The following is a 26,243-nucleotide window of genomic DNA, read 5'->3' on the forward strand; positions in this document are numbered from 1 at the left end:
GTTGGAGGTAGCACAATCTACTGTAAAGCAATATAATTGTAGGGAGGGGATAACTAGTCTTCATATATACTGATTTCCTTCTTCACTCTATGAGACATGACACAATTTATGAATAACCAGTTAATTTATCACTAGCCAAGCAGCAACCTTATTAACTCCTCCAGTCAAGGAAGTCCTGCCACTCAGAAATGCTCTTAGCTAAAATTGGAGAACGCTGCCACAAGTCATCTGTCTTGATCTAAGGGAGCTGAAATTCTGCATTGATCATGTTTTCTCTTCGTCCTAAGACAGCCTTCAAGTATCACTGCTCAGACTGCCATGACTTCTTTCCTGAGCTTGCTAGTTTTACCTCAGTATTTTGTCCCCTCCATACTAAGAACAAGAGTCTAACAAATCCTAAGATGTTGTTTGTAGAAAAATAACACTATCTGGCAATTGTGTAAAGGCAGACACCTCCACCTACCTTTTTTAAAAAATTCTTTACAGATTTGGAAGCAGAAGATCTTGGGCACTGAGGACATTTACAGAAAAACAAGCAGATTTGTGTGCAGCTAAGTATCTCACAGCTTCTTGGAGCTTGGATAGTGCACATTTTAATCTCAATTAAAATTTGTTGAATTAGTTTAAAAATATTTATGTCTGGAAACCTAAATGCCACCTTCTCTGTCCTGAGAATTTCCTGAATTTGGAAAGGCTGTAAAGGTCCTTGGACTTCTCTCTCAAACAGCTATATTGTAGCCTGCTGAGCCATTTGTCTTAGGAGGGAATGGCTGGCAATGGCTGGCATTACAGCGATAGCAAGGGGAGCTGAAGCATTGGCTCCCAGGGGCCCTTAAAGTCTGTGGACACTTCTTTCTTTCAGAAAAGTTCCGCAGAATGTAAGAGAGGTGTAACATTTGGTCCTTTAGAAGTGACTCTCAAATGCAAAATCACAGTTTTTGATCGTCTTTAAAATGTATTAAAATGATATTGAGTATACAGCAATGAAAAAATTGCTGGATTATAGAGTAGCCAAAGAACATAGGCTGAGGGGGAGCTATACCAGAACTACTATAATTAAGTATAAGTGTAATTGTATAATACACATTATATATAATAGATAGCTACAATACAGAATATATTTATTATGTAATTATATAGTACACAATCAATTATGTATCATACAATTCATTATAGTTATAAATATTTATTACTTAATTATTATAATCTCATATCCATCCTCTTCAACTGGCAGCACTAATTTCTTCTCTGCAAGAATTAAAAAATTGGCTGTTTCTACCCAAAAGAGTAAACAACTGCCTTGTCCCTCATTTTGCACATCCACCAACATGCAAAGGGATGTAAAAGGGATGCTGCCAAAAGGGGAAACAAATATACACGTAGGATACTAGACCTTTAATCAACATTATTGGAGAGGTTTAGCCAATATGCTGAAAGTGGCCAAGTCCAAGTCTGCAAATCACGCACACTGCCTTTCATTATCAGCTCTGCTGATTAATCATGCCCAAGTGTTTCTTACTACTCTGGGCCTCTGTTTCCACTCTGGATGACAAAAACAATGATATTGAACACTCTTACAAAGCAATTTTAGTTCTATGGTAAAAAATCCAAGGTGACACTATTATTGTTTTCCTTTTACATAGCAAAGGTGGAAACACAAGTTGTAAGGGAAGAGCCCCGCACAAGTCAAATGAGCCCGTGCTTTGAGACGAGAGTGCCTTGGCTGAAGCAGTAGCCACATGGACATTTCTGGCATTTTCTTTTCTTCTATATTCTGGATAATAAGTGCTAATTGTTCCCCAGTTTCACTGTTTAAAGAAACCAGCTCAGCACAACTTGAGGAAACAATGCTTCCGTTTTATATCTGTGCGGTATATTTTTAAATGCAGAATGTGTTAATTATCTCCAAAAGAATTATAAATCACTTCTTAAAAGACTTATACAGACATGTCACTGCTCTGTTGAGATGAAAAAAAAATTACTTTGGAGGAATTTGGCCCACACTCTATTTTTCAGAACAGACTTTTTCAACAGACTTCATGCAATCAGTTCTCAAAGTTGGTATCAGGTACTGAAAATATAGAGACTGTGACATATGTGACATATTCCAAGATGTGGACATATTCCATACCACTCCAATTTGCACAAACGTTGATGCTCTGAAGCATTTGACAAAAGATTTCATGTACATTTAAGTAGTTTCACTTGCTCTGGGTGCTGTTAGGCAGTAATTCCACTGTCCTAAGTTCCTTAGCATTCACAATAGCTAAAATTATATCTATGTGAGTGAATAAGCTTATACAAAGTAACCTCAACTTTATGGCCATTTTATCCTGCTTAGATAGAACTTATCACTTTAAAATATTGACAGTACTATGATTTATTTATAAAAGAGTGAAGCCACATATTGTTGAATCATTTTCTTCTCATTTGTAATTTTTTTTAATCCGAAAATATGGCAGACTAAATACATGTTCTGAAATTGTTTTCTTCCTCAATACTTATTACTCAAACAGAGCATCCTGCAGTACTTTGATTATGAATCAGATTTGATGGAATGCAATTTGTCCTAGATTGCAACTAATCTTTAGACAGCCACCTGGGGCAGAAGTGAAAACAAAAACAATCCTCTCCTTCCACCTCCTGATGACCTCAATACAGGGTTTTTATACAAAACTTTGGATAACTAAATACCCTTAGCACTGGAAATGGTGTTGCATGGCAAAGCAGAATTGTACACTGGAAATGCACCTAGCTGGGAGTGAATGAATCTGTGCTGAGCATCATTTCTGTATTGCTAGACTGCATCTAGCATCTGATCAACATAGTTTTTAAGCCAACTCTGCAGCCTGGCACTCTTCAGAGTATTTATAACCTCTGATACTGCACTGGTAGACAGCAATGAGACATTCTTACACAGAGAAAACATTTCTCTTCTGTTTCATTAAAAAAAAAAAAAAAAATTGAAATGACCACAGTGAAACTAATGTGAGTTAGGATAATGATACAGTGCATGGTCTGGGAAATCCAATTTCCAATTTAATTTTTTTCTGAGACAAATTACATATGACTAAATAAATAATGCAAATCCTGACTGGAGAACAATATGAAAGTTCCACTCTGCAAAATATATTCTGTTTCTGAACATTTCTTTATTTGATTATAACTTTTTCTTGATTCATTCCTACAGGAAAAATATAAGCATTTTTTTCTGCATTTTTCCCAATTGATGAAGATATTGCTTTGCTTCAGTAGTTTTGCTTCTTCACTGTCCAGAAGGAACATACATTATGCCATATTCAAACTGAGATGTTAAATAATTTTCAATATCTGAAAAGAAAGAGGCAAGCCCTGAAGTCCAAAAAAAAAAGAAATTAAAAAGCAGCAGAAGCAACTATAGCAGTGGTGGGTATGATATATTCTACTGATCAACAAAAGGAGAGAACAGGTAAAATTCCTTGGGGATTTAAAGCACTGTAACAAACTGGGCTAATGATATGAACAAAGGCTAATCATATTTCCTCTGTTTGCATTTTTGTAGATAACTTGCACTGCCAAAAAAGAAGCAAGGGAACTGTTTGTTGCTTTATTGCTGAAAATACAGTTAATTTATGTTTTGGCGCAGTGTTGCATCAATATATGGTGTAAATGGCAGCACTGGCGTGCGTGCATGCACTGTGCATCTGTGAGGACCCAAGGAGTGCTTTCGCCTGCCCACCTCCACCTCTGCTGTCTGCCTGCTGGACTCCTGCTGGCAGGAGGCTCTTCCCAACTGCTCGGCACTGATCCTCATGGCTCAGTGGACGTCAAACCTTGGATGATATATCCCTTAAATTCACACTGGGCTGTAGATCCCTTCAGGGAGAGCACTTGGTTTTCATCATCTAAAGGGATGCTGTTTCTGCTTTTGGTCCTTGAAGGTGAATCATTCGAGCTACTGCCCTTTAGTGCTGAACTTAGAATAGCCAACTCATTCTCCATTTCTCATCTTCTGTCATTTTTAATTTAACAGTTAGATAGCAGATATTGTGAGTGCTCAAGTGAAAGTGAGTTGAGCCTGAGGATTTCCAAGGCCAACAGAAAACATAACACTGTTCTGCTAAATCACCTAGGGAAGCCAACTGCAACTGCAGACCTCATTACCTGACCTAAGTTAAAGTTTTTTGCTGTTTCCTTGAGCTAATTCACTAAGGTTCTTTGGAGACCATCTAAATAAAATGTCAACCACAGAAGTAAGAGCAAAAAGAAACTACTTCATGCACAGGCAATTGTGGGTGTTCCCCCTTTTAATATATCTTTTACCCACCCTTCTACAAATCACAACTTTTATACAAGTGCATACTGAACCTTCTGTTCATTTATTATACCAAGCAGTAAAAAAGAAGGTCTGTGAAGCTTGTGTGCCTGTGTATGTATGTGTATAAATAAAATAAAACATTCAGCTGGTAATTTGAATTAGGAATTGGTTTTTCCAGATTGTTGGCGGGCAAAGCGTAAGCACACTATGAAGGTGAAAATGTATGCCTCTGTGTTCAAATCTGCTGCTTCCATCAACAGTGTCCAACTGGCTAACCAAAGAATAAGGCAGCTAGCAGAACAGCTGCCAGCTTTCATTAGCAGCCTGAGAAATAGCACAAAGCAAGGGGTAGCTGCTGGAGATAGGTGGTCTAGAGAAAAACAGGAGAAAGTGTAAGTGGATCTATCCCTTCTTTACCTGCCCTTTCTGGTGCTCATGCCATTTCCTTTTGTTCAGTTTCACTCAACCAAGCATCATGCGGTGCCTAAACAAGCTGCACTTTTCTTAACAGCAATACTGAAAGAAAGAATTCCTTAGAAGATGATTTCATGTGGTGTCAGAAAAGATAGTGGTGTATTAGCTACACTTCAAATGCCATAGATAAGAGAAATATTTACCTATACATACCCATACCTACATAAGCAAAAAAAGCATGGGTAGATTAAAAAAAAGCCAGAGTTCCATTTTCCTCCAGTTTTAGCCAGCTAACTTCCTGAAACTTTATGAAGAAAATAAGTCAATTGCTACTTTTCTATTGTTGTTTTTTTTACTGGGTTTTTTTTTTGTTTGTTTTGTTTTCTTTTTAAGATACTGTTATGATTAAAGTTTTCATAAGACCCAAGGGAAGCTTTGGCAATAAATTCTGAAAGGCCTTCAATGGTCCAGTAAGCATGATAATCCTTTGGCTTATGGGGAAATAAATGACTCATAGTCTCTTCCATAACTGAAGATCACCCTTGACCTAAGCTAGATCTTTCCATCTATATAAAGAGCATTTATATGTATTTGAAAGAGACACATGCACCAAGAAAATCATGAATGGTTATAGGATAAATGTATGATAGGGATACCTGTCTGCACAGGCGTGAGAAATAGTATCCTACAGGATGCCAGGACTAATGCAGGTGATGGATTTTTCTTCTTTTTGTAAGATAAATAGCAATGGCAAATAGCAATACAAATGATCCATATAAGCAGGGCTTTTTCAAAGTCCGCTCATTGAGACAGTAAAAGTTTCAGTTCCAGCTGGCTGATGTGCACTTTGATTGCTGAGCCTTGAACTCCAGGGAAATAAGAAAAGGAGAATGGAAGAAGAATTTGAGGCCTTCCCTCTGCTGAAGTGGCAGAGCCCATGAATCTAGCCAGTGACATTAATGAAAAGCTGAGGCATTGCACAAGCCTGATCAATCACAGAAAATAGAACAGTCACATCTAAATCCAATTCCAGGGGCTGAGCTTTTACATTCCCCCAAAGTCTCTAATTGCTAACACACTTATTCCTTCATTTGCAGTAAATGCTCCCTTGTAAAAATCCCTCCACCCATCAGCTGGCCCCTGGATGTGATCTCAATCTAGCAAAATAGTGCTGAATTGAGATCTGCTCAGGCTATCATCACAGCTCTTGCTTAGGACGTTTTGCTCACTTCACCTTACAAATGTTATTTAAGTTTGTTTACAAATGCTATTTAAGTTTTGGATGTGGCAGGGAACAGAAGGAATGCCTGCCTAATGTCCTTTGGCAGATGAAGATGGCTGAAGACAGCACAACTGGAAAGTGGGGAAAAGTGGAGCCTTGTTTCTTAAGAGCAGCTGCCTTTAGGCCCCAGAAGGAAATAAGCTATACCATAGTAAGATAAAGGAGGACAAGGGAGATAACTTACTCGATCCCCTTTGACACCAGACTAAACTGGAGGTGAAGGGCAGAAAAAAAAATTGTCACCAATTCACACAGTGCCTTTATCTGATCCTGGGCCAGAACAACTATCTGCTTTCGAAGAAGTTACTGTACACACATCAATACAAAGGTGATTCTTAAGATATCCTGACAATAGGAGAACTTCAGGTAGAGGCATGAGTCACAACTGGCAGGACAGCTGCAAGCTCTGAAGTGAGATGTCCATCAGGAAAGTTGGGTTGCCTCTGCTGGAACATGAAGTCCAGTTTTGGCATTGCAGAGGAACGTGGTATAACTGCCACAGGATGCAGAACAAAGTGAATGGTAGTGGAACACTTCTCATTAATGCTTGTTCAAATGCAAAACTAATTTTCACTTTGGCATGTTTGTAGTGCCTTTTGTTTGCTTTCTGCAGACTTCTAAGCTCTCAAACCATTTTAGCATGAACAAACACAAGTGAACTGTAAGCTTCATTGCTCTCATATTTGAAATATGTGTTTGATTTTAAGAGTTACGTTTATCTTTTGTTAGATATTGTTAAAATAATCTAATCAGAGGGGAAAAAAAAATCAATGACATGTGACTTTGGTAGCTAAAAACTAACTGTGCCAAAATAACACTAAAACTATCTGTACATAAAGAAAAACACGCACTGGAAATATATATATAAAGATTTGAAGGGTAGATATGAGAATACCATAACTTATTTGTGGGCAATTAAGAAGGTAATAGAAAGACAAAACTGATAAATAAATAATTCATTTAATTGCTTTCAAATTATTATAGGGGAAAACAAATGCCATTTCAATGTAAGTTAGTAAAGGAGAAGGGAGATAATATATTAGTAAGTTCTATGTTTTCTGACACGTCACTTTCTTGCCTCTTTTCTGACTTTTGGTTAGAAGCATCATTTAGAGTTTAAAGATATACAGGGCCAACATTTCAAATACCTGCATCTCAGCTGTTGCTGCATTATTTTTTCTTATTGACCTGCTATGTCTGCCTTCAGAGACACCCTTCTCTGTGAGTAAAATGGCCAGGTGTAAGCAATCCCAAACTACTGGAATTGGAAATAATAAGTAATCCCAAACTGCTTCTGGGCCTTAAAAAACATTACAAATCTTGGATCTCATTTGACACACTTGTTTATTCACTCAAATACAGAAGAGTCTGCAATGCTGCTCTGGAGCTTGTACACACTGTCACAAATCAGGATAAAAATAACAGAGCTTACAGTAAAGCATTTCATTCTCAAAGTTTAGAAGCATGAGAAAAATAAGAAATAAGGAACTAATATAACTAAAGCGATCTGAATATTAGTTTTGCCATCCTGAACTATGCATTCTGCATGCATTTGCAATCCTACAAAGCACAACCATTAGCTCAGCTCAACCCTTTAGATAAATGTTATTGGAAGTGTATAAACCAGCTCAGCTTTATTATCAGGAGCGTATATGTGTTGAGAACAAGATTATCTGCTGCTGCTGCTGTTATGTAAAAAAAACCCCAGCCCTCTCCCTTCTGCAAACCCAAAACCCAAAACACACACACACACAGAAGCATATCAGAGCCTGTGAGAAGAATATTTTCTGTGAAGAATGAGGATATATTGCATGAAAGCTGAAAGAACTATTACAAACTGAGATTTCTGGAATCAGAAGCCACTAACAGGAGAAACACTAGAAAGAGATGACTAAAAAAAGGGTAATTTAAATCTCCTCAGGGCTAACCAGTCCCAGGGCTTTATATCATGTTACCATTACTGTGCAAAATGTACTGTGCAATTTTCATATTTGATCTTTTTTATAATCATAAAGCAATTGTTCTTAGCTTTCACCTCTGTCATACCACAGCATGATGAATGTGTAACAGGAAAATGTTATGTAAGGAGATCTGATCGCTAAGACCCTTTTTACACTGTCGAATGATAGATGGAAGACCTACAGTGGCACGCGCCTCTGCTTCGCTGTGGCTTTGAGGAATAACAGAAACAGAAGCCTTTTCTGCCCTCCCTAGTCTTTGTCGAAGAGCCAAGCTGAGTGACAACCCCAGAAAGCCAATCTAATTCAAAAAGGCTAGACTTTGACATCCCTGATTAACAATGCATCCATTTGGAGGAGACTTGACAGCTAGATGACTGGAGCGATCCTTTCAGAGAAACAAACAGTTCATTTACAAATTACACTTCATTAGTCTGGAGAAGATTAATCCAATTGCAGATGGCAAAATGTAACTAAAGCTGCATAATTTTGGTGGAAGTACCAGTAAAACTTAATTTTCCCTAAAATTACAAGTTTAGACATGAATGCCTCCCTCCACCCCTCAAATTGCAAGAAAGCAGTAAATTATTATAGTCTAGAGTCTGAAGGCAAGTTTAATGGGACTGGGAGGCAAAGCAAAGATGTTCCATAAAAGCAAATGTGTTTAGCTGTATTATTCATATTTTATATGCACCCATCATGTTTCTAGGCCTATGTATGTGAGTGAACATTACTGCTAATGTTGATGTCTCCTGACATCAGAGTAAATCTATCAAGATTCATCACAGAGAATTTAGGGATGCAGAGATGCTTTTGCATAGAGATGACCAGACATTTTTTTAATCCAACAGTTTCTGGCCAAAACCAAATGTACTCCTGAAATAAGAAGATATTGAAGGGAATGTGGAATTTCAGATAAAAAGTTTTAAGAAATGATTTCTCAAGTACAGGACTCATTTAGCAGGCAAGAAGTCCAACAGATATGGAGAAAGTTATTAGAATGATTTGGGAGCCTTATCTTATAAATTCCTGTCTAGCAGTTGTTTAATTATTAATACAGAGGTGGACAGTTTCAATAAGGGATGAAAGACTTTCCTACAAAACCATGGTACTTAGCTGGTTTGTGAAAGTATCACAGGGAGGACCCTGAAATGGGGCTTTTTCATGAAAGAATAAACTGAATCATAAAGACAGGTTCCTTTACATTTTTTTATGAGAAGCTTGAAAGATTTGTTTTACCCCAATTTTAAGAAAGATTTTTTTTCCTCCTGCACCTTGCTCTGCTATTCTCCTAAATGGAAACCCTCACCAAAAATTTTTCTCTGTATCTGTCCAACTGTCTTTTAACTTCAGAATTACGAATCTTCTCTTAAAGATTTCTATAGCCAATTGTCCTTTCTGTATTTCCTGCACAAGACCATGGACATCTAAGTCTTCATATTGACCCTGCTGAGTTAGTTCACTTTAGGAAAAGCAAAAGCATGAACAAACTGGGGTCTGAGAACACTGATGACATATGACATCTGAATAACTGATGATATGATAAATTATTAATAATGCTTTTCCATCTCTGAAGACATAATAATGTAAAATATATCAACCACATAATAATTTTCTTCTCTTTTTCTATCTTCTCTGACCAAATATTTTGTCAAATTTGTATAGATTTTTTTTTAATCAAATTATTTGAAACTTCTCTTCTGATGAGTTGTTACAAATCTTCCATGTCAAGCAGACAAAAAAAAAAGCAAGAGACAAGGTACAGTAAGTGCAGAGTGGCTAACTGTAATCACTGCATGACATTATGTTGATTCATGCTGACATTTCCGTTGGTCAAGTGGTAACCTCAGAGTTCCTGAAGTGAACGAGCAGTGCCATGCATGCTTGATGCACATACCCCATTCGTTTTTAACAACATTGCCACAGAAAAAAAGGAAAGCAGAAGAACAGACAGATGCTTAGCATTTAGAGAAAAAAAAAAAAAAGCAAAACGCAGCAAACCTCACCAGGGAGGGCTGATTCATTATGTCAACTCCTCAGGGGTTTCTACAACAGATTTGGCAGGGCAGTGACTTTCTGACATGACTCCGGTTGTCGAGTCAGTGATCAGCTGAATTGCGTTGTGTCAGTTTTCTACAGGTCGGTTCTAGGAAACTAAGTTATTTCTGCTCAGCAAGAAAAGACAAGACAATGGCAGGGTCAGAGAACGGAGCAGACATGAAGACCATAAGGGGAACTAGTGATCAAGTGACAGCTTTGATAACCATGTTTCCAACCAGACAGTTCCAATTTATGGTCCCAATATGCTTCCCTCACGTAGGCGGCCCAATGCCTTTTCAAGGAGATCCATTAAGCCACTCTTACTCTTAGTTACTACTCACACTGAATATATGTGGCAGAATTTGTTTCTAAATGAAGAATAAATAAGATTTTCATCTGATGCCTTTGTTTTGCCTAGATATCAGCATAGTGGCTTTTAGGAGCCCGAAGTACAGCTTTCAATTAGAACTAGACTGGCGATCAACAAACTGAAGAAAACAGATACACTAAAAATTTCTATATAGAAATACTTCTAGACTAGAAGGAAAAATCCAACCTATATGAAGAAGTAACTGAGAATAACATGGTTCAGAGGGCAATCTTTAGTGCATTTATAGTCTATTCAGCACCTACAGAACTATGTGCACAAAAGTATTTAACAATGTAAATAATGATAGTTAAGTTCTAAGTCAGCTCCACAAATTCTTTGCTAGACAGAAATTATTTCTTACTGTAGGTAAATCCCTAACCAGAGTATGCTAAAGGTGGGAATGAATATGCGACCCTCATTCTGAGCCGTTATAAATTAAGCGGCCCAAAGATTATTCTAAATCGGCATGAAAGGTTGTGCCAATTAAAACTTAAAAAAAAAAAACAACCCACAAAAACCCAAAACCAACAACAGAAAAACAACAAAAAGAAACAAAACTGAAAAAAATCGAAAACCCAGCACAATGGGATAGCAGAACCTGGACTGGTATACGTATCTTGCTCAAAATATGAATGGCAGCATGTGAAAAAACGTAACATGATCTCCTCAGACATCTAGTGTATGAAAAATGAGGACAATTTGTATGCCAAGGGAAGGAAAGGCAGGCAGAGCGATTCAGCAGGAAAGGTACATGTGGGAACTAATGGGACAATGTAAACGAAGCAACAGGTCTCATACACCTTTAACTATTCAACCTATTAAATATCTTTCTGTTCCTTCTCAAAAATAATCTCAGTGCTTTTCTCTACTCTTCCTGTTGCACCCCACGTTCTGAGTAATTTGCACTCAACATGGTGTCAACATGGTGCAACTCACTTGGTGTCATCTGCAAACTTACTGAGGGATCGAGTGCTCCCTTAGTAAGTTTGCAGACAATACCAAGTTGGGTGGGAGTGTTGATCTGCTCGAGGGTAGGAAGACTCTGCAGAGGGACCTGGACAGGCTGGATCAATGGGCCGAGGCCAACTGTATGAGGTTCAACAAGGTCAAGTGCTGGGTCCTGCACTTGGGTCACAACAACACCAGGCAACGCTACAGGCTTGGGGAAGAATGGCTGGAAAGCTGCCCAGAGGAAAAGAACCTGGGGGTGCTGATTGACAGCCGGCTGAACATGAGCCGGCAGTGTGCCCAGGTGGCCAAGAAGGTCAACAGCACCCTGGCCTGTATCAGAAATAGTGTGGCCAGCAGGAGTAAGGAGGTGATCGTGCCCCTGTACTTGGCACTGGTGAGGCCACACCTCAAATCTTGTGTTCAGTTTTGGGCCCCTCACTACAAGAAAGACATTGAGGTGTTGAAGCGTGTCCAGAGACGGGCAACGAAGCTGGTGAAGGGCCTGGAACACAAGTCTTATGAGGAGTGGCTGAGGGAACTGGGGTTGTTTAGTCTGCAGAAGAGGAGGTTGAGGGGAGACCTCATCGCACTCTACAACTACATGAAGGGAGGTTGTAGTGAGGTGGGTGTTGGTCTCTTCTCCCAAGTAACTAGCGATAGGACGAGAGGAAATGGCCTCAAGTTGCGCTAAGGGAGGTTTAGATTGGACATTAGGAGAAATTTCTTTACTGAAAGAGAGGTCAGGCCTTGGAACAGGCTGCCCAGGGAAGTGGTGGAGTCGCCATCCCTGGAAGTATTTAAAAGACTTGTAGATGAGGACATGGCTTAGTGGGCATGGTGGTGTTGGGTTGACGGTTGGACTCGATGATCTTAGAGGTCTTTTCCAACCTTAATGATTCTATGATTCAATGATTCTATAAAAATAATTTAGCTATTTATGCTATTATTAAATTCTCTCATAGCAAGAAAACTATTATCCAAAGCTCATTTAGGCATCATGAAGTGTTTGGGTTCAAATATCTGCAGTTCAGATTCATTTGCTCTTGGTAGCTGAGAAATTAAGAGATATTTGGGTTCAAGAATGAGAGAATAGATATTCTATTTTAAGGAGATATAGTTTAACAACATCCTTAGACATTTTCACTGTATGCTACTGAGATTACAGGTATAGTTAAAATCTGAACCAAAACTAAATTTAAAAAAAAAGAAACTTCTGCAAAGTTCTAACAACACGTGAAGAAGACATCAGTGCAGATGTAGTGTGACCTACAATAATGGTAACACACAAAAAGTTTAGTTTGGAGTTCCCAAAGATTTCCGGGCTTTTAATACCAGTCCGCCTAAACGCACAACGCAACATGCAACATAAGAAAATTTTACTCATTCCAGGTCAGCTAGAGGAGCATAGCTTGACTGGCTTGTCCAAAACTGCGTCATGCAGCCGAAGAACCTGTGCATGAAATTCTGGAAACCTTGAAGTAAAACAGCCTCAAAGAGGACTCAACTCTATCTACCTACTAACTCAAGTCAAGATCTTAAGTATTATTCAGCTACTTAAATTGGTTATTGAATATTACAGATAACACATCAAATTCCATATTTCTTCTCTCTGTCTCTCACACATTGTTCACTTTGTATAATAACTGTGTGTTGAGCACGTGGACTTGACTGGGAACGGCGTACCAGCAATGTGGCATAATTATACTGTATATTTCACCACATTTGCTTTATTTATTCAAACAATATTTCCGTTCTTTTCAAATGCCCATGAACAGATGGTGCAAATCTTAAAAATGGAGTCACTTCTAAGTTTACAACCCTTGGAAAATTCTGTTTACCCGTGCAGAACTCTATCCATGCAGAACCATTAATGCTGGCAAAACATCAAAGGTAAAAGTGAGGACACATTAGCTCTGGTTCACTCACTTCATCTACTGTGGCAAAAGATTATCTGTCAGTAGCTGATATGGACACATACGCTTCACTCAGGAAGGTAACCTTTTCCTACTCTGTGTGGGAGGGAATGCTCATTTCCGAATAGCAGTAAGTGATCACAGTCATTTTACTCCTAGAACTATTGCCATGCCCAAGGTGATAAATCACTCAGCTTCCTATATTACAATAGATTCAAGGACTGCATTTGCTTGCTAGTATCATATTTCATAGTTGAAATACAGTAGAACTGATGTTTTCCCTGCAGAGTAGTCCTTAATACTTTGTAGAGGGCTTGACTTTCAGAGTTTTTGTTGATGTTATTGAAAATACTGTGATGAAAGAGGCATCCCATGATACTGGAAGAATCGTTCACAAAAGGCGAAAATTGAAGCTAAGTGGAGGTTAAAAAATGTAAAGCACAAAGCTTGCATCCCCTACACTAAGAGTTTTGTAGACTATAATAAAAATAAATGTTATTTTGCATCTGCATAGGATTTCTCTGTCTAAGGCATTTCAATTTTAACTAAAATGAAAGTCCATGGAAAGCAGGGGAAATCCACTGCTAAGGTTAATATCTTAGTGTCTAGTGCTTTCTTTTGCTGAAGGCAGATCTTCAAATTATATGTGATTTATGATGCTCTAGACTGATCTTTGGGTAATAAGGAACAAGCCAGAGGAACACAGCATAAAGAAACTCTATGGGAGAGGGAAAAGTTAGATTTCTTTTCTTCCAAAGCATGGAGTTTGTCGAGCAAGTCAAATGATGACATATCAAGCCATCATTTTGCTCTCTTACTCCAAAAATCATCCATTCCACGGCTGTGTAATGCACTGGTGGCAGTGGACTGGAGCTAGCTAAGAATGAGATGGGCTTCAGCAATAAAAGCTGCTTCACATTTCTGTCTGATATTGCCATCTCTAACTGTGGTCCCTCAAGGTGACTTGAATTCAGCAGCACTTTTCTGTGTATATTTAACAGAGGAAAAAGTGCAGCGCTTCTTAGGATTTGGCAGGCAAAACCAGACAATGCATACTTTATAACAAAGAATTAGACAAACCTCCAGTTTGATTCAGCTGGAAAGGGCTGTCATCTTCTTTCTGGTTTTGTTTTTTTTTTTTTTTCTTTTTAATACCATGGCATGAAAATTCCCGACCTACAGTAAATGGTGAAAAGGAAAGGCGGCTGTTTTCTACTCCTGCTAAAAGTCCGTGGCAATTGAAAATAAAGGACTTTCATTTCAGCACTCCAAAGTTTTTACCTGTTATATACTCAGTGGCTAACAACTGAAGAAAAATGGTCCCATGTCTAGGTCATAAGATCAGGAGCAAATAGAAATGGATCTATTTCCTAGCTATGATACAGATATTATGATCTTGGATAATTATTTGAGTTATTTGTGCTTCCATTTTTTCTCTTGTGTTAGAATATTCCATGTATTCCATGTGGGTAGCGGGTAGGTTTTTTTTCTTCACAATTGACAAGTCTAGAGAAGGTTCTTAAATTGAAGGTTTAATGAAGTAGATCATTATGAATTTGTTCTCAACAGTGTAGTATAACCCCAGTACAAAACACACTGGCTGCACTACAGAGCATTTTTTTGGTGGTACAGCTCACTGTCTTAGATGGAAAATGGTATGGTTAAAGGAATTTATGCTACTTCTCCACAGGAAAAAAGCACGATCAACAGATGGTCTTCTCTGGAAGGGTAATCTATCCACACAAGTGTTTTCAGCACACTGGCAGCAGCTAACACATTATTTCTCCAGACCCCAAGCTAGCAGAGCAATGTAGGCACCCTCCACTTCTACTCAGAGTGATGAAGTGCCACGGAGGGGACCACACCACTACACAATGCCTCAGCCCAGCAGGGTCCTTGGGAGGTCCCTAGTCCAAACTCCTGGCCAGAGCAGGCTCAGCCATGTGGTCAGACCAGGTTGCTCAGGGCTTTATCCCATGGGCTCTGGAAATCCTCCAAGGAGGGAGATGGCACCATGCCCCTGAGCCCCAGCCCTGTTCCTGATTGTTCTTGTGGCAAAAAACTTCTTCTGAAACCCAGCCTGAACCTCTCCTGTTTCAGCCAGCGTCTTTTGCTCTCCGACCAGGTACCACTGTGAAGAGCCCATCCCCATCCCTGTGATCCACTTCTATATGTACCAGCCTGCAGTTAGGTGCTATGAAGCCATCTCTGCTCCCACTGAACCAGCCCTGGCCCCATAGCCTCTCCTCTCAGGGCAAATGCTCCAACCCTGCTGTTCCAGTGGCCTCCCCTGAGCCCCTCCAGTTTGTTGATGTTTCTCCTGCCCTCTGGCCCAAGGATGGTTCACCCTTGGCCAAGTCACGCTGACAGTTCCCCATCACATCCTTCTCCCTCACATGCCCAGAGATGTGCTCCAAGAGGAGTTGCTCCATGATTTGTCCTGGGACTGTAGTGAGGCTGTATTGTTTCCTGGTACCCCTGCCAGCTCTCAGAGGGCTAACATGTTTAAATGACACAACCAATATATTTGGGAAAAAAAGGTAAATTTCTTCATTAGAACTGACAAAGCAGCAGCAAGCTTCAAGCTAAGAACAGGTGAAAAACAATGGGCCTAAGTTGAACCTAATTAAGTTCATTAGTTGAACAAATAGAGTAAGAAAGGTAATTAGCACCACTCCACTAGTAACGTGCTTGACACAGGATAATTAGCACTGCAGTGATACAACTATGTAGGTTTTCAGGCTAACTTGAAAAGCTCTGCACAATGGAGTGGGCAGTGCAGACATGTAATGATTTCCTGGAGAACATGAGAGGAACGTGGTGAGTGACTTTATTGGAAATGGAAAGATACATTTGTTCTTAAAAGATGCTTCTAACACATGTACAGTACAACAGGAACAAAGATCCAAAAATCTGCTTCAATATGTATTTGTAATCTGACTATATAATCTGTTTTATAACACCGGCATTTTGCTATAACGAAGAAGAACCTCCCTTTTTTTTTTTTTCAGAACAGAACAGTGCTTTGATCACATTATTGATTAGCCTAACGTAACTTCTATAAAATCAATACAGCAGTAATACTGTCAAATTCTTCTCAGACCAACTTTCAATAGAAAACCAGCCTTAAATAAAAATTGAGTATAGGCCAAGCAACAGAGGGGAGAAATACCAATCTGTAAATACTGTATTTCTATTTCTCCGTTGTTTGGAGCATTGTCTGGCATTGGGGCCTATTTATTAGGGTAAAGCTTGAAACAGAATATATATTAGTTTACTGTTATGAAGGAATGCTGCATTGCTTACAGTTTATTATGCCCTTGAGTGTCATAATGACTTTTTACCTGTATTAAATCCTTGTGTTTTTGTAATGAAATGCATGCTCTTGTGCCTTAATGAGCACTCAAACATAATTTATAATCAAACATTATGAATCTGCAGTTGCTACACTCCCCATTCACACATAACAGCTTCCAACATACAACCCAACTATACTTCTGCTGGATCAGTCACTCTGGCCTACTGGGTAAACCTTCTTTTGCAAAGGTTTAGTAGAGCCCTTTCACTTGGAAGCAAAGGCAGGTCAAAATCATCTCTCTTAACTGTGGAAGCCCTACGGGCTCACTCTCGTTCTGATTTTCTCTTATGCAGCTGTTACAAATCATGGATATCTATTGCCCTTGAACGGTAAAATGAAAGGCATTTTGTCACCTTCTTTGGGTTGACTAATGCACAAATTACTGTGGTTATCCTTTGAGCAGTCCCACCAAAATAAGTGTTTCAGCTAGGTCAGAATAAAGACACCAGAAGCTAGGCCTTTATTTGGGGCCAAATATAGCCTTGATACAATGAAAAAAAAAATCAAAGGAGATTGCCTAGAGCTGAAGTCCATCTAATTGGCTGTCTCAGCTTCCCTAGAGCCCAAATGAAGTGCAGCTGTTTATTTTTAAAGAAGATCCTTATATTACAATAAAGAGGACCAAAACCCAGTTAACTAAATAAGGTCGAATGTTGCCAGCAGATACAGGAGAAAAGGAAAGAAATAATGATTGCATGATGATTCCAAATGTCTTCTGCAATAATTACCAACACTACTACATTTTGTTTATGAAATAACCCATGTAGGTTTCCATTGCTTGGCACTGACATCAAGGGAGATCTTCTCATTGATTTCAACAGTATCATGATTCATATCAACATTGGGGAAATTGTTTGTAACTACCATTTCCTCATTTGTAACAGTGCAAATTGCTGCACTGCAAAAAACCAGTGTAAAAAGTGCAACTAAAAATGGCACAGCTGATTAATTAGACAGACCTGTGTCATGAAGCTTGGATAGCTGAAGATAACCGAATATCTCTTTACTGAAGATCACCTTATCTAGTGATCCAAACTCATACTACATATTTTGCCTATTTTACACAAAACTTTGTTTAAGATCTCTAAGAAATTTTTTTTAACATAAAACTGCAGCACTTTAAGGCTTTTCTGGTGTTGATAGATCTCACTATATGTTTTCTGAACATCAGACATTCCCTTGAACATGTTTTATCCCAAGCTATGTTACTTTATGCCATATATTAAAAATATCCTTTACCTACACTGACAGAAATCAAAATCTCCCATAACTTAAAATGTTCGTATTTGTGAATTACTACAGCTAGAAATATTTTCTGTCACTTTATTATAAATAAGGAAAATCCAGTAAGCTAAGTTACACCACAGTGAATAAATTCGGAGTATTAGAGATGATTGGTCAGATTCTCATCTTACTATTTTATGTATGTGAAAATGATACAGGTCTGTGGAATATAAGAGGACTTATTTTATACCTTTGTGAATAACTACCTTCTTGTCTCTTTTTCTTCCTGTGTACATAGTAATATATAGTTAATATATATCAAATGAGTATTTTCAAATAGAATTAGTGATTCTAAATGCTTCAAACAGCCACAGGGACATATTTATTCCAAAGAGTGAATCCAAAATGACACAGCTAATGAGTATGTCCTTGAAGGACTTAGGCTGCATTTATGCATATGTAATTTTGTTACGATGGTTTCATTAAGGAAAGGCTGAGATGTCCATATTACCTGACGCCTATTTAAAGAGAACATCTGTTTAGCTAAATGGAGAGCATATCTGAACTGAGAATGAGCAAGAGAGCTTATCTTTGTACATGGAAAGAATAGAAGGAGGAAGGACTTAAGACAAAACTGTTAAGTACCAACATCTGCTAACATGATCTCGTGCAAGAAAATAACCATATAGAAAGCTGTGTGTTTTCTGAGTTGCTTAGACCAATCCATATATTCATAAGCATGTATATTCACTAAGCCATTCAAATCTACAAAAATAAAAACTAATAGATTTTTCCCTATGCTGTATTCACCTCCAATACCTTCTAATATCTCTCAGATAATACATACCTGCTGATTTGTTAAATTGTAGAATTATATTAGCATTCTTTCAATGTGTAGTATACACCTGAGAGGCAAAGGAAAAGACAAAGCTTTCAGCCAGACATTCTGCATCTTTATATGGTGTGGCTGTGATGGATCCCCAAAGATTCAATCTGGCACTTAATTTGGAGTGAGAAGCATTTGCGTACAATATAGCTGTGACAACTTCACCTCCACTTAGCTCCCCTTCTAAGGCCAATAGCTCGAATTCATACAGCTACAGTTACAGCAAAACCATGCAAATTAAGTATATTCCCTCAGATGCAATGGCTTGATATTAACCACTAACCACTAACAATTTATTTTGTAAAATCACATTCTGCAGAAAGAACCAATAACAAGAAGATATAAATAAAGGAATATAAGTAAATAACCACAGGTATAAATAAAGGAAGAATGTCCAACAAACTTGTGTCTCAACTGACACAAAACCACACTTGCTTAATGGTTAGTGTCAAGACTGTGCTGAGACTCTGCTTTACCATGTGGCTTAGCAGGACCTGCAGATACCAGAGTGTGGGTGCACTGAGATCTAATCATCAGAAAAGTCCAAGCTGTGGAGACCTTCTCCTTGATTCTTCAGATAAACTTCATTATTCTTGCACTATAAGCTTGGCTTTCTTATCATAATCCTGCTTACAACAGAACGTGAAAAAGCAACTCTCCACCACTGGAACAAGAGATTCCAGTATTAAGTAGAGCACAATTTATGGAGGAATTGTTTATATGCTTATTTTGCATTTTGTGTTATTTTACCACATTTTTTAAAGTAAACAATAGTGTATTTTTTAGTTCTGAACTACTCTTAAATGAAAAGCCATGTCCGACTTATATTATCCACCATTAAAGTTCTCCACTTCTGTCTTACTATTGCACCAAGGGAGGGCTAACCTTGTGAAGAGCTCATGTTATACTATGTCCATTACAATTCATTTAATGAAGTTAAGGAAGGTGTAAGATATCCTACTGCTTCCCCCTTCTGCTCTGTTGAGACTGTTGATGAGTCTTTCATGTTTTCATGGCTATTACTGTTGACATAATGATATTTGCATATGTACTAGAGCTCAAATTTTTAATTAAAAATAGGTCCTGAGCAGCAGGAGAAGCACTCTCTGAATGTGAAAAATTATTTTTTGATTATAAGGTTTTAATCATGTGTCTACCTGAAACATGGCAGGAAATGCATAAATACTTTGTATCTCTTCCTCATTAAAATTAAAAACACTACACAAATTAAGCATGAGCAGTATTATAAGAGTGCAAGGGATAAAAATAATTCTGGACTCATTGCAAGCTGGTCATGAGCAGCTGAGTACCTGCTGTTACAGTCTCAAGCTTTCCCACAGCAGCAGCTCCCATTCATGTAGGCACTTAGACCAACACATCTAAGTAGAAGGTAGACAGGGGCCAAAGGCAGTGCTGTTCATTTTACAGGTAGAATAAAATTAAAAAATGAACTGTTTAGTCAGTATACTAGAAATAAAGAAAAAAACCCCAAACCACCAAATTGAAGAACAACTTTAATTTAGTTTATGAATTCAACACAAAATGAAGGCCATTTGATATCATGGTTTACCTGTTCTTTTTAATGCTTCATCACTCCCTTAATATAAGTATACCATCTTAAAAATAAATTATATATAAGTAAGATGAAGTGAAAAACTGAATTTTGTATTTATTGGCTACGGAGCACTGTAGTGTTTCTGGCAAGTAAGATGAAACAGTAAGTAAAGAACCCAAGTAAACGTGCACTTCCTCTTATCAGACTTCTCATCCCTTTCCAACAACCCTGAATGTATATGTAAACAGGCAACTGTGTTTTGATGATGGCAAGTCCACCTCATTACTCACTGCTAAACTCTATTACAGAACACAAGCTTAATTCATTCTGAACATTACCTAGCAATGAATTTAAAATGAAAAAGACATTATGTACAGAAATATAGTGGTGGTGAATGGAGGCAGTAGCTGTGATTTACCCCAATTTCTTAAGCATTTTTCTTCCTGTCTTTGTTCCAATCCCCATATCTTTAATTCTTAAAATTCTGCTATGGAAAGCAATAAAGTACTGTTTGTCTTCCTCTTAACTGTAGGTTGGGAACAAAATTGAGATTTCTAATTTCAGCTTCAGCAATCATACTGTTTTTCTCTTTTCTGGAGCTGTCTTCCTACTTGAAAATATTTAATTCTTTTAATTTTTTTCCTCAGAAGAACTGAGAGACAACATTCCCATTTTGTTAGAGGAAAGGCTCCCTTCAACTAGCTGACTGCACTGACTGAAATTGGTTTCTTTCTCTAACTTGCTACTTCTTTAACTGTGCAGCTTCCTATTATGTGACGAGAATATTGATCGGTGAATTGATCAGTGATTGACTGAATAGTGACTTTCAGACCAACTTTTTTTCTTGCAATCAAGACAAATATTTCTTCCTCTTACTGCCAGCATACTGCACTACTGCCAGGTTAAAAAGCAAAGGAAAATCATCAATAAATGAAAAAACTTTTGTTTCACGGATTGAAAGGCACAGCAGACTTCTGTTAAAGACACTGTGAAAGGCGTTAACTGTACATAGAGAAAATGTTTCCATTAGGCACCTGGGGTTGGTTGCCTCAGGCCTTTACCAAGCAGTCAAAAAAGCATCCCTCATTTGGGAAACTCTCCCTGTATTCTCAGCTGAGATTCTGATCACTCTGCAGTCGCCCTCTTGAAAGGCCATTTTTGCCTGTTATCTGTTTCGTATTCTTCTGAAGTTCAGTCACTTTGTGATTGACATCTCACGCCTCCAACATCACTCCTACATCAAAAAGCTCTTAGCGTTAGCCTAGCCAATTGCCATGGTCTCACCCTTCTGCAAAAAGCAAAGTCTTTTCCCCCCTACTCAGTACCTCCTTTTCTCTCATTAGCCTGCACTACTGATTCTCAAAGGAGTTTTAAATCTAACGACTTCAAAATGCCAGGAGAGGAGAAAGAAAAACCTCCATAGAAGCAAAGTCTTCTGAAGTACTGGTGGATAAAGTACTTGATCTTTGTTTCAAACCAAGCATTTATAACCATATAGAACTTGTTTTTCTAAGACTGCAGTAGCATAAAAAAATTGCAGAAAATGAAACCCCAGCACTGGTTAATGTTATGTTAGCAGCGTTACTGAAACTGAGTGAACCCACAGGAAGCCTAACAAACAAGTTGAAGTGCAAAGCAAGCTAGCAGGCATTTACCTATGCAGACTCAGAGGTTTACTTAGAATCACAGGAAAATTATGAGAGCTTTTTAGAAGCACTCTAATAGCAGTATGCATTTAAGGATTTCCAAGACCAGCTTTTTACCTTTTTGAATTCTAAATAACACACCAATCATTGGTTTACCAAACTGATTTCAGTGAAGATGCTCCAAAATGAACAATGGCAGATTAAGAGCCAAGGTTAGAAAAAGAGATGATAAATACTCAGCTGGACAAATATTTCAGGGGTGAAGATGACTGAAAATATAGGATTGGTGGAAAATAAAATACAAGTTTCTGACAATCCAGCAAATACTTTTGTTTAGAAATAGTGATTTGAGTAAAAATGCGTGTTAAATGGATTTAATTCTTGATGTCAGGAGTGGCAAAGTCTCAGCTCTGTCCCTTTATCATGCAAAAGACAACACAGAAACAGCATTTGAAGGGAAGTTAGGCTATACAGTCTGCACATACTTGCCTTCTGGAGCCTGCTGTGCCTGTGCGATACATTCCTTGGACGTCAGAGACAACAATGTAGATGACAGACCGTGCATCACAGCCATGCCCTTTAGCTTTGGAGGATTCAGCCTTACTCAGACCTATTTAAGCATGGATTTTACTGTGCTTGACTATGTTTTTAGGATTAATTGTAATCTTTGCTTACTGTGTTTTGTTAGGAAAGATAAAGGCAATCAAGTTGCCTTTATGTCAAACCTCTTTTTTTTTTTTTTTTGCTAAGGGTGACTGTAAGTAAGATGTAAGTGGATCAAAGCAATTGCACATACGTACCTGGCAAGAGAGGAAAAAACCCAAATCCTTTCCTTCAGTGAACATTAGGACAAATATTACTGTACTAATTCTGCAATGTCTAAAGCACTTTCCATTTTCAGAAAAGGAAGTGTGGAAGAAGGTGAAACACAAACTATGTGGAATAGAGTTCTTCTTTTGGAGGTTTTACAACTATATAAGAATAGCAGAAGAATAAATGTGCTTACAAAGAGAAGAATAATTTTTCCGTTTTGGAAAACTGCTGTAAAAAGCTTAATTTTGTAAGCAAATCCACTCTGAATATGTAAAATAAAACAGCAAAGGAAGGTTTGTCCCGAGTTCTTTCATAAGCCAGCAGGCAGAATGTAATTCTTTATTACACCTTATTTAGTGATGGAGAAAGCTATAAGAAAAACTTTTTTGTAAAATTTCATATAATATTGCTAAAATGGCAGGAAGATTTCAAAAAGTCTTCACAATGTGAACCATATCTTCATATCTTCAGCATATGAAGCAAAATTTATTTGCTTTGGAAATTTAGAAGGAGTTTTAGATATGTGTGCAATGCATTTTGCCCCATCTATTTTTGCAATTAAAGTATTTTTAGCATCATTTCTATTGCATACATTTCTCACAAACATTGTCAGCACTGGTTAAGCTTTTCTTTGTAGACAAAGCTCACCAGTGCTAACTAAACTACAACTTCTTTTCTGATAAATGAGCTCACTGCTGGCTATCCTATATATAGCCCATTATTCTCTGCTAGGAACCAATAAATCAACAAAAGTAGTTATTTTCTCTGGGAGCTTGCTTAGAATGGTGAAAAAGAAATCCTCAGTAAATCTTAATTACTTTTGGATTTTTATTTTTTATACTGATACGATAAGAGAAATTAATTCTGACATTTGGAGAACTTCACAGGAAGTTATCTCCATATAGCCATCATTAAAAGCACTAAACTGAATAGCCCTTACTTAACAGAAGTTGATACAGACTTATGAGACTGGAATTTTGGAAAACAAACAAAACCAGTTCACTGACAAATACTGTTATTGCATTTCATGAGGAGCTTTTAATTAAGTAGACTCTAAGGTTTATAAAACAAGGATGGTATTGCTGAAGTTTATTTTTGAATCAGTAGAGACTTGAATATATTTCCAAGGGAAGCCTATCATGGCATTTAATAAACTCATGATTTCAATATAGATTTAATCTCTTTTATTTTCTTTGAACGACCACTCAAAAGCCAGAGAACCCAGGCTGTTCCTGGAATGAATTGGCATTTTGTAAGGGCCCTTTCTACAATAAGCTCTCTGACTGGGTCTCTACTGTATCTTAAAAAAATTTGAACGTGACTTCAGCTTTGACTTTGACATATAACTGTGTGGTATGTTCCAACAGATTTTAAATATTTTCTTACTTTCTAATGTCCTTGTGATAGAACTTGTAAATTACTGTATTATTTATTACTACATGTATATGTTTTATTAACATACTAAATCTGCTGAATAAATCATTTGATGATACACTGTTACTTCATATAAAATTGACACAGAGTGATTGGAAACACAAAAGACCTGCATAGTTCTACATTGAGAAAAACCTACTTTTTTTTCACTGTCTGGATATCAGTGCTGTGAAAGCCAAAAGATAAGCAGTGAGGAGCTGGGTGTTCAATCTCAGGCGACGACGAGAACAGCACAGAGGCTGTGTCTGGAAGTTTACCGTTTTATAGATTGCTTAAGTTAGTTATGGTACAATGTGTTTTACCTGACTGATGGGAGGTCATTCATCTTGCCACTTACTCAGCTTGAGAAATATTTTTCACCTTTCTGAATGATCGGTTAAGAAATAGCTTGGCCATGCCCCTTTCGCTGACAGTGCCCATCCACTGAAGATGCAGGATTAAGGGAAAGCTGAGGCAAGCAACTGAAGAGGATAAATCAGCAAGAATCATCAAGAAGCCTAGAAAACACGATCTGTCAAGAATGACTGGAAGAACAGTAGAAAGGAGAAAAGTAATTAAAGTTTCTTGATGGAGAATGGCAACATGTTGCTTCTTACTGAGAGCTTAGCTTTACATTTATTTCATCTCTCTACATTTATCTTATATGGTTCTACAGGAAGATAATAAACTTGTCTCATTGAGGGTTCTGGAGCAATGTCTTAGGATTTAAAGTATTTTATTTAATCTGCAACAGTTAGCAAATAAACCAATTAAATTGAATTAATTGAGTGTCAAAGGTAACTGTCAGGGTACGTATTTGTTTGGGGTTGGAATTATTGTGTTTAGGTGGACTTTTCAACCTACTTTTGCAGTTTTTGTAAGTATTCAGTAAAGAAAAAGAAAATTATGTCTCTTCCACATACTGACCTATGCTTTGTTTAGAGAAACGAGCATTACATGCTGCAAACAAACCAGTTTGCCTCAAGTCCTTCATCTGACTTCTGAAAGAAAGAAAGGATGGAAAATACGGGACAGGAGGGATTTGGAACATAGTATTGATAATGGCAAAGATTTCCATGTCACATATGATTTTCAATATCTGAATTGTTTTAATGCATAAGGTAATCATAAAAATGCCTAATTTTCTGCAAGTTCTGTATACTCATCTAGCAAAAATGCTGGCGTAACTTCATAATGCTTAACTAGGAGGCAACATACAAAGTTTGTATTTCACAGGTACAAAGCAAAAAAAGGAAGTGGCTGTTTCCAAATGTCATGGTTTAATCCGGCAGGCAGCTAAACACCACACAGCCATTCGATCACAACTCCCCCTTGGTGGGATGGGGGAGAGAATTGGGGGGTAAAAAACCACCCTAAGATTCGTGGGTTGAGAAAAAGACAACTTAATAGGACAGAAAAGGAAGGGAAAATAATAATAATAATAACAACAATAACAACAACAACAATAATAATAACAGAAAATTGTAAAAAATAAGTGAAGCACAACGCAATTGCTCACCACCCGCTGACGGATGCCCAGCCAGTTCCTGAGCAGTGGCCCCCTCGCCAGCTTCCCCTAGTTTATATTCTGAGCATGACATCATATGGTATGGAATATCGCTTTGGCCATTTTGGATCAGCTGTCCTGGCTGTGCCCCCTCCCAGCTTCTTGTGCATCTCCAGCCTTCTCAGTTGGTAGAGCATGAGAAGCTGAAAAGTCCTTGACTTGATGTAAGCACTACTTAGCAACAACTAAAACATCGGTGTGTTATCAACATTATTCTCATACTAAATCCAAAATACAGCACTATACTAGCTAGTAGGAAGAAAATTAACTCTATCCCAGCCAAAACCAGGACAGTATCCATCACTTATTCTATAACATCTATGTCATGCCCCCACACTTTCCAATACATTCCAATTAATCACCACCACTTTTCCTATCTTTTGATATATACACACAGATATCATTCCCTATAAAATGTTTGTTGTGTTCATTTAGTCTATGACTTTGGGCTCTATCTGTCATAACAGTCCTTCAGGGCAGGAAAGATGGTATGTGGTGTTGGATTGTTGCATGTTGAAGCCAGTTGTGGTTCCATTGTCGCTGCGCTTTGCTCAGT

The sequence above is a fragment of the Calonectris borealis genome, chromosome Z (assembly GCF_964195595.1).
Source record: "Calonectris borealis chromosome Z, bCalBor7.hap1.2, whole genome shotgun sequence".
In the NCBI taxonomy this organism is placed as follows: Eukaryota; Metazoa; Chordata; class Aves; order Procellariiformes; family Procellariidae; genus Calonectris; species Calonectris borealis.